The 10502-nt window shown below is 34.9% G+C and overlaps 1 long non-coding RNA gene across 1 annotated transcript; it reads left to right on the top strand.

The window, feature by feature from the left end:
* Positions 1–419: 419 nt before the first annotated feature.
* Positions 420–3315, top strand: LOC127467999 (uncharacterized). The gene is made up of 3 exons (XR_007903383.1): positions 420–661; positions 1742–1924; positions 2021–3315. It is a non-coding gene; the product is annotated as an uncharacterized LOC127467999 (long non-coding RNA).
* The last annotated feature ends 7187 nt before the right edge of the window (positions 3316–10502 follow it).

A 10502-nucleotide genomic window follows, 5' to 3' on the forward strand; every position in this document is an offset into this window, starting at 1 on the left:
TGAAGTCTCCCATAAGGACATGGACAGTTGACTTGGAAATGTCCCTTAGTTCCTCAAAGAATAATTAGTCAGCACCATCATCCTGGCTAGGAGGTCTATAGCAGACTCTCAAAATGAAATTTGCATAATTTGTTTGCCCCTCGACTCTTACTCAGGGGCTCTCAATTGTGCCATTGCCAATTGTGAGTTCCATACATTCTAATCCCTCTATTGCACACAGTGCAACGTCTCCACCTCTTCTGCCCTGCTTAACCCTCCTGAAGAGCCTGTAACCACCCAGTAGGGTTCTCCAGTCACAAGTCTCATCCCACCAGGTTTCGCTTATGCCAGTAATATCAAATCTCTGGGACTGGGACAAAGTCTCCTCTTGTTTGTTCCTCATGCTGTGCACATTGTTGTAGAAACATTTTGGTGGTGGTACTGTAGCAAATACCTTGTGAGGCAGATTGAGGAAGCCCATTAGTGCTTGTTTGTTCAAGCTCTGGCACACCACCCCATTGCTCATCACTGATGAGCCTGGGTTTGTCTCTTTGCGCCTTCCAAGTTAGTTTAAAACTCTATCAACAAGTCCTGCTATCTCCTGTGACATAACTCTTTCTCCTATGGATTCATGGAAAGTATCGTACAGTAATAATAATTGAATCTGCAAGTCATCCTGAAAGTAAGAAATTGCAAATTAGTTTCTTCAAATTAATGTATGTAATGGCAGTTGTATAAACAATGTCTGAAAGGTGAGCCATAATCACATCTAGAGCATCTTCAATGTCATTTTTAATTCACTTAGTTCAACAAGAGAAAAAAAAAAGCAAAATCTACACAGCAGAAAGTTCTGCATTTTATCCAAAGGATTATTTCTGTGCGGTTTCCTATTGGTTACCCTTATGTATTTTAAGATCTCAAGAGTAGAGTATTGGATGTGGAATACACTACTATGATTTTTTTCTCACTAAAGAATTTATAGAGATTACTTACTTGGATTAAGTACACTGCCTGAGTGTTTCTTTCAATTAATTCCATCCCCGTGGATGGACTGTTTTTTCAACTATCTAGGAAATGTCTCACTTGCAGATTAATTCATACAGAAAATCTAAAATTAATTCTGACCTGTTAAGAGGTAAGAAGTGTGCCCTGGAAAATGTCTCTCTGGTCAATAGGCCTTTGGTATCTCATCTTTTAAAGATAACATCTTCCAGACTCGGAGGAAAGACAGGTAGCCCCCCCAAGTGGGGAGGCAGCAGAAACTCTGGCAGGGTGCCAAAGCACCTGATTGCTTTCTCTTCCCTCCCACATTTTTTTTGAACAGCAAACCCTCAGAAAGGATGTGCTCTGATCTCTAGAGGAAGCAAAATTTCCTGACCATAAATCAGCCTGCAAAGAACTACAGAAAGACAATATGTTGCTACAGTGTCTTAGTATGTGGGGTTGTTTCAAGTTTCTGTAAAATACAGCTGGTTCTAAGCATTTCAAGTTGCACCTGTCCAATTACTGGATTTGTGGATGTGTAGTTTAATGTACAGTTTTCTTCTCTGTCTTTGGTGCTGAAACAAACTGCTGGTCAGCTTCCTAACACAAGGTTTGTACGTGGTTTGTCCAAGTTCTTTTCATGAGCAATTTTGAAATAGAGTTACTGGAAGTACAACTTGAAACATACATTTGGAAATTCTTTGTATAAAAATAAAAAACAGTGGTTAGATTTAGAAATTGTCTTTTGAATAAACTGACTGAGATTTACATTCCATAGATATGTGAATTCCTGCAGCAATTATTACAAGAAGAAATTATTAAAAAGGTTTTGATGGTTGGTTGTGTCCCTAAAAGTACTGCTCATCTTCACATGCAAATCTATCCAGAAACAGATCTAAGCGAGCTGAGAAGAGACATCTGCAGCTCCACAATTTTGAGAATCATTGTACATAAATTCCAGGTGAGTGCTTACCTATGTAAGGTGGCTGTGGTTTCCAGGGAGGTACACCTTAGAAGTGTCTTTTCCTTTTTGTTTTCTTTCCCTTGCTGCTTGTAGGATACAAGAGGACCTATCTCATCTTTTAGCAGTTGTCGTTTGGGAACCTTCTTGTGCAAAAATATTTTTGACTGAAAAATATCCAGGGACTCTCTGCCACCTTTCCATAGCCAAAACATACTGAGCAGCATGCCTGCCCTGCTGTAGGCTTCTTCTATGTCTCAGATTTATTGAAAGTTGATTAATATGCTAATAATTTAAGTGAAATGTTCACCTATTAAAAAAAGGCAAAAAAGAAGACTAAAGAATTCTTATTATGCTGTCCGTGAGTCTCTGAAAAAAAGATATGTTCAGGAGGCAGAACAAATGAAAGAGAAGATAAAATACAACCTTGTCTAATGCTAGTATTAAAAAAAAATACTTTGAGCAAGAGCAAAAATTAATTTCTGGAGAATTGAGAACAATAAGATGAAAGAAATAGATTCTGAAATTATTTTTTACCTTACTGGGAAAAGACTGCCCCAAAGAATCCAGCAAAGTGCCTTCAGCAAGAAGGAGACCACACAATAGTTTAATTAACGTGATATTTATTGTCTTTGTCTGAACTAAAGTCAGAATTCCCAGTTCGTATGAAGTTATAGTATTTGTCAGCATTTTAAAGTCTTAATTCACTTAATCTACAGTCTTCTGGACTTTCAACTTATGTCATGGTTGGGTCTCAGAACCAAAGGCAGGTAATTTTTTCCATTAAAAAGAGTGGTAGAGCATGAAAAAAAATTGAGACAAATTAAGACACGAAGCAATATGATTTTGAAAACCTAATTTATTTATTTATTTATTTAGTCTGTGACTTGTTTGCTCTGCTTTAATGTGGCTATGGAGGCAATGCTTGGGACATTCCTTAATTAAATGATGCATTGTAAAAGGTACAGAATTCTCTCTCAGAAACCGCATTTGTTATTGGACCACCACTCTCAATCATTGGATTGAGAATTTACAGGTCTCCTTCTGTTCTGCTTACATTTGGATGTATCAGTGTGCAAAAGATATTTGGGTAATTCACTTTTAGTTCCTGGGAACATTAAATAGCTTAGAACATCAAACAGCTTTGACATTTGACTGTCAAAATTTTCTGCATTTTGACATTTGACTGTCAACAGTCTTTTTATTCTTATCTGAAAACTCAATTTCCTGATAAATCTCTATAATACAAGTTTGGGTTTTTTGTTTTGGATTTTCTTTTTTCTTTTACGGAAAAAGGGTTAAGAGATTTTTAGTTTCAATTCTTTCCTAATATATTTCACTTAACTGAAAGCTACATGTAGGACATGTAGGATTCAAGGCTTTCCGGGGTTCTTTACATAAGCAATATATATCCAAAAGAAGTTGTGTATCTAAAGAATTTTTATCAAGTTTCTGATGTGGTAGTGTGATTTTTGGTTGATTTGAAACACAGGTTTATGGGAACACTGCAGAATAATAGGTACTTGTAAACATCAGCAGTTTAATCCAAGCCCTATCAAAGAAAGAAGAAAGACTCCTAATAATTTCACTAGTTCTTTGATTGGGTCTGCACCAAAGCTATTGCAAGATCAAGGTGGGAACTGCAGTTCAATTTTAGGTTTTAAATTAGGTGCATGATATGTTTTGACCTGAGAAAATTGCCTAGGTCCCTGATTTTGAAAAGATGCAAGCAAATTCATAGGAATACATATGTGGAAAATCTTTAAAGGGCACACAAGCACTCAGGACCTCTCTACACAACTGAGTATTTGAAATAATAAAAAAAAAAAAGTTAACTACCTTTTATTAATGTTTTTTCTTGTTTAAGATGACCACATTAGAACTCATAATACATGATTCTGTAATAAAACAAAACAAAACAAAACCAAACAAAAAAAAAACCAAAAAAAAAACCAAAACCAAAACCCAGAAAAAATACGTGATATTTAAGGTCCCTTCCAACCCAAGCCATTCAATGATTCTATGACAAGAGTTCCACAAGATGACATAAGGTTCAATTTCAGCCTTGGGTCCAGTGCCATATAGCATATGCAAATCTATTCAGTTTCTATGCACAGACATTCTTCTAACAAGAGTTGGCAACAGAAAATCAGTGGCATCAAGTGCACAAAAAACAAGTAGCTCCCAATTATAATAAAATACTTCATTTCGAAAGAAAAAAACGTATTTGAGAAACTGTCAGTTCTGTCATTAGTGTAATTTATAACAGCTGACATAAAGATACTCTGCACTGGACCTTGTTCAAACAATTTAAAATCACTTCTCCTGCCTTAAACGAATAAACCCATGACATAATAAAGTCAAAAGGCTTGTGCTGCTCTTGTTCATTACAGCAGATCTTTATAACCCAGTGTAGATGAGGTTGCATTACCTTTAGAAATAACTTTCTGTCAATGTGGAAATTTTAAAAATAGCAATGAATTCATAATATATGCTATTTCTCTTCATGGCAAGGTGAGTGCCAGGAAAACCAAAACTAAAACCAAACAACTGTAAAGCTTAATAAATTACAGCCAAGTTACTGTTTTCTGAAGTTTGTAGGTTAACACATATGCACCTACCAACATAAAAGCAAAATGGTAAAGGATGACTGTAGGCTGTAATTTTTATCATGCAATCATGCTTTTAATGTTGTCAGCACAATCTTTAAAACAAAAATTTCCTCCTCACTATTTCAATACAAGATTTTTTTTTCAGAGATTCATATCAGCTTCATTCCAGTCAGTTTGCACCCTTTGTCATTATTCTAGGAGAATTCTTAATTTTCCCATCACATTAATCTATTATTTATAATTTTTATAGACACTTTATTAGGTTTAATTTCTCCAAAGAAGCAAAAATTTCCTGTTGCCTGTGTTATTCATATACCTCTTTATCACTCCTTTTCAATTTCTCATCATTATGAAGGAAGTTCCAGCAAGGTCTTGTACAAAAACCTCTCTCTTACAGGGACATCATTCGAAATTTCCTTGAGTTGAGGTTGTTCTCTCCTTTATCAGAACACCGAGTCACTGTGTTACTGCAAAGTATAGCTAGGGCTTTCTCCTCATCTCATTTCCAGTGGTTCTCAGCTTAGAGAGAAAAATCATATTAGTCCATAAATTGTCTTGAACGTCACACTAATAAACATTGTCCTATTTATATTACTAGTAGACTGCACACTTCAGACTGAGTCAAAAGGGCCAACCATTTCTTCCACTTGCAAATTATCCACAAATATGTAAAGCAAAAACCTGTCTATCTGTTACTTATAATGTGATAGTTTTTTACTCCACAGTCATAATCCAGATTTTGTTCTAAATGCACTATGTAAATGCACAGGTCCCTTCCTTGAGGTATAATGTTCAAGAAAGTGTTGCTATGAATACATATGATAGTATATAGCAAGATTTTTTGCAGCTAATTATTACAAGTGCCGTTGTGAACACTCGCTGTACAGAATTTGATGTTGTGTGCTGTTATTAATCAAAATTTCATAATCTTTTCAGCTCCTAAATAAGATAATTTTCACTCCCAAAACAAAATTTAAGGTGGACAGAAAGATTGAATTCTTCAAAATGACATTAAGTTAATCCCCTACTCAGTATCTGCTTAGTATATTAGTACTTCTGATTCCAATTGTACATGGAAGAAAGAACTGGAAAAGATCATCTAAAAAGCAATAGACTCTGAGTTCACACATTTAAGGAAATAATGGTTGTTTAGGGAAAATTTTATCTCAAAAGAAAATTGTCCTTTTCTATCAGACCATTACTGGAAAGAGAATGAGATATTAGGTGGTACATTACTGGCTGAAAAAAAAAGGAAAAAATTAAAGTCTGTGTTTTTTGTGAAAGAACAATACCCTTTAGGTGACAGAGGTAAAGATATCAAAACAATAGCAAATGAAATTCCTTGAAGTTTTAAGAAGCCTACTGTATTGTGTTTCACTTAAAATCCACAGTCCTTTATTAAGGAAGAAAATTTCTTCATGAAAAGAAACCTGGCTGACAGAAGAGCCAACAAAGAAGTTACTGTCATTGAACTCTAATATGTGTGTAATATCTAATGTTTTGAGGAAGGAGGGTGAGCTAATAGGCTGTGGAGCAGCATATCCCAGTTATTCCAGATTCTTCAATAAAAGTACAAAATATTCCTATTTGGTTGCCTTCTGGCAGTCAAAATGAGCAGAAACACATACCTACATAAGATATTAACTTTCAGCTCCATTCCAGGAGTGTGGAAGTAAAGACAGAAATGTAGTGAGAGAAACCTGCACACCCCCTTAATTCTGAAGAGTCAGCATGATTTAGTATTATTTGCAGAAAAAGTATTTGGAAACACATGGAACTGGTATTGGATAAAAACATCCAATAAAGAAATAAAGTGCTAGACATCAAGACGTTAAGTGATGTTCATTTAGATTCTTGAATTTGATTTTTCAGAGCAATCAGCCCACTCTCAAAACCACATTGTTAGATCCATTGTACTAGCATGGAACTTCTTTGGGTTTCTCCCTTACACTGAAATTGGGCAGAAATGTGATGAGGTTTGTTTGACATGCCTCCGGACCTCTACAAAAGTAGGAGTCATTTCTAGGACTCCTACCAGAAGTCTACAGCACATTTATTAAGTAGAAAATAGAAATCCATTGAAGTGCTCTCTGAGAGAGCAAGAGTAATGAGCCATTGCAGTATCTAATCCACATAATACTGAGAGTAACTGCATAGGAAGAGTGAATATAAGTTGACGGTAAGTTATATGAGCTCATACTTGTCAAGAAACCCATTAAGGGAGCTAAACTTGAGACACAATTGGATTACTGAAATTTCTTGTGTAATATCAGAGTTAATAAAATAATGACAAATGCATTACACAATCAAAAGTAAATTGAATTCTGTCAATTTTCTGTGCTCTTTCTATTTGTACTATCTTCTAGTAATAGAAAAAAAATGTATTTACTTTCAAAGCATTCTTGAGGACAGAATGTCCAAAAAAAATTTGATATAGCGGGGATTTTAGATCCTGAAACTTGAAACATGGTGACCTTAAAAAAACCCAGTGCAGTAAGGTTTAATTAAAAAAAATTAATTTAAGGTTAAAGGAAATCCATTCCTGAGATGTTTACATGTATTTTAAAATAAATACAATAAATTTTCATTGTTTGATATAGATATAGTCAGCAAAAATTGGTATAAAAAGCAGACCTATAAGAACTGTTCCACCATCTAATGAGGAAACCAAGATTTCTTCTTTCCAGCTACAACTCCTCTAGATCCATACAAACATACATTTCATCTGGCAGGGTAGTATTAATTTAGAAGTCTTGAAAAATATTTTTGGATCTAATAGTACACTGTACTAGCATGTATAGAGAAAGTCAAAGTAAACGTATTGATTCTTTCCTGCAAACAAACATACCCTTTAGCTCAAGTACCCTGAATATAAAGTCAGCTTTAGTAGCTGTTGTGCTGAAGTTTTCAGCACTTCTTTACAAAACTGGCCATGCCAATCTTTTCCATGGACAAGGTATTTACTTTGTGGTAGATGGATTCTCAGTATTCCTCCTCAAAGCAGTCCCAATGTCTGATACATAAGATCACAGGGAAGAGAGAGACACAGGGCAAATGTGTGAAATACATTCATAGTAGCAGCAACAATAGAAAACCAAAATACGCTGAGTAGATTAAACACATCAATATTTAGGACTGGGAATTCACTTAGCAGTGAATTCTATGCTTTACAGCATGCAGGATGGAAAGTTCAGGTTTAGCAAATTACAGTTTAACTCCTCTCCTTTCTATACAGTTAGTTCTTGACCTAAGGAGACCTGAATTTAGCACATTAGTATGTTGGGTTTAACTTTGTTCATTATGCAGAAATCACACCATGTTCTCCTCAGAACCTGGTAAATAGTTGGATGGCTGCTAAGGGTAGTACACAGATGGCTTTTGAAAAGGATAAGATCTAATTGACTGGCTAGTAGCAAAGATGACAAAGAGATAAAGGTTTTGTTGTTGTTTTTCTCTTTCTATGATAAGGTTGAAGTAATGCTATGACTGGACTACGAGTTTAAACAAGAGTATGAACTTGGGCTAAAAATATCAGGAAAGAGGTCTGATTTTCTAAACCTGGAACAAAGCATGCTTAAATGCTTTATAGTTTTGTTAAACTGATTTTATCTCTTCTCAACTGAGTGTGCTAACCCCGCAGTGTGTTAAACTCCAATTATTAATTTGTTGAATAAGGACAGTACAATATTCTCCATAAATAATCTGGAGGAGTGCTTAAAGAAAATCAGATTGAAAACCAGATCAGAACTTCCACTCATGACAAGGAGCTGAATTCTACATTGCAAACATATCTGTATAAACGTACGTCTGGCTATTAAAAATTTTAAATGAAAAATGTTGAGGGTGGTACATTATCTGACAAGATCAATAAGCTGGTGAAACTAACATCCATATGGCAATAAATACGATATATGATTTTAAATTAAAAGGATTATATAGGGAGTAGATATTTAAAATTATATAAGACATCTAGAAAAAAAATTGTGTCTCTTTAAACACTGTGTTGAATATGTTATACAGTCTCAAAGTAATATGCTTAACTGAAAATATATGAGCTATACTGACCTTAGGTTATCCATCTCAGTGCAAAGAATGCAAGTAAGTGCTTCATACACTTCCTCATTTTTATGTTATCTTTCTTCCTTTACATCAAAATATGCATAAAGTAACTTCAAAAGAATTTCATTGTAAAGCCTTGCAACTATTAATAGCAGATCCTTGTTTTAACAACTCACCAGCAGTGAGAGATTGCCTGTTCTGAGAAGTAACACAGCGACCTGAAAGTTTCAGTCCTGAAAACTTCTTTGCTGTAACACCTCAACCTACACAAACTATTTTTTATACACCTGGTTTGTTGATGCATTCCGCCATCCCACTCATTTTTTATGTGATTGCTGCTTTGAAGATGTTAAGGAAATAGGTTTGATTTTGACAGTTATTTCCTGGGATTTGGGGAGTGTGCTTCTTAATCTATTGCAAAAGACATTCTCCTTGTTTGAATAAATCATAATGAGAGGTTAGTTTTCTCTTATCACTTTTCTTTTGACTTATGAATTCTCTTTTTCATTTCCTCTGAGCTCTTTTACTAATTGACAGGTGGTCCTGATGTGGTTCACTACAGCAACCTCTCTGAAGTTACTGGCTGACTCTCCAGATGTTTAATTTCATCATTTTGATATGCTTCAGCGACTTTCTAGGCTACTTCTATCTAGCACTGGTACACTTATCTCCCTCTTCTATCCTTTTATCCCCTTAGAAAAAGTGGTTTGGGGGTTGTTGTTGTTGTTGCTGCTGTTGTTTCACAATTAAATTAATTCCCCTGGCATTAACTTCACGATTTTGAAGAATTCATCACAAAGTTAGTCATGGAAAGCCCTCAAATTTCATCCCATTTCCATCTGCAACATAAACATCTTTGTGACATCACATGCAATTATGAAGCTTGATAGTACATCATCCTGAAAAACCAGCATTACACTGTGATCCCCACTGAGATTCAGGTTCTTTGGTTTATAGACACGCAGAAAAAAATGCCTGGAATTTATGAATGTTATAATTGTCTGAAAATTTTTGTTTGAAAAAGCATTTTATTTATTATCCCTGGGCACTGTGAATCTTCCTTTAGTTTGATGTGTATGACACCTACAATGACAAAATGTTCAGATCTTTACCATTTTGTCAAAGGAGCATTTTACAGGCTCTGGATAAAGAACATAATAATTACTCTGCAACACCTGAAGACTCCTGTAAATTGTCTTGTGCTGCTAGCTGTCCTGTATTACATTTTTCATGCCATAAATCTGTGAATAAATCACAGCTTTTAAGATGACATTCACTTACTTAATATATTGCTGTGTATTTGATAGTCTTGAGTTAAATTGATTTACTTCCAGTTCTGCAATACATTAACTACCTTGCCTAGGCAAATATCTACATTCAGCTAAAACTTTAAACTACAAATTTACATGAGGTAATCTCTTCTATTTACCAATTTTTATTGATAAAAATTTTTGATACTTGTTCTCCACCTTAAAACTTAATTTCATATGCAGAAATACTTCATGAAATTCCACCGTTCTTTGGGTTTGTGGGAAGGATACATATCCAAAAAGTTTCAAGAGACCCCTTTCTTACAGCATTTTCAAAGCTAAAATACCTGCCTATGGCCAATTTCCTCACGAGATTTACAGACATGCTTACCTTTGAATCATTCAGATAAGTTTTGTGTTAACTGTAGAACTCAGTATTCTGGAATATCTACTTAGAAGCATCCATTTTAAATAAAGAACTGTCTTAATTACTAAGGCAAAAGAGTTTTCATCAGTAGAAAAGGGGGTGGTTTTGTTTTGTTTTTCTTTGCTTTGTTTTTCTGATAGGTATACTTCAGTTGCTCTAATAGGATAGTGTAGGATTATACACTTTATTTAGAACTAGACTAGTGTTTTTCAAGGTGTATACTATGCCAG

The sequence above is a fragment of the Manacus candei genome, unplaced genomic scaffold (assembly GCF_025592945.1).
Source record: "Manacus candei isolate 608988 ecotype Guabito, Panama unplaced genomic scaffold, ASM2559294v1 h1tg000014l, whole genome shotgun sequence".
In the NCBI taxonomy this organism is placed as follows: domain Eukaryota; kingdom Metazoa; phylum Chordata; class Aves; order Passeriformes; family Pipridae; genus Manacus; species Manacus candei.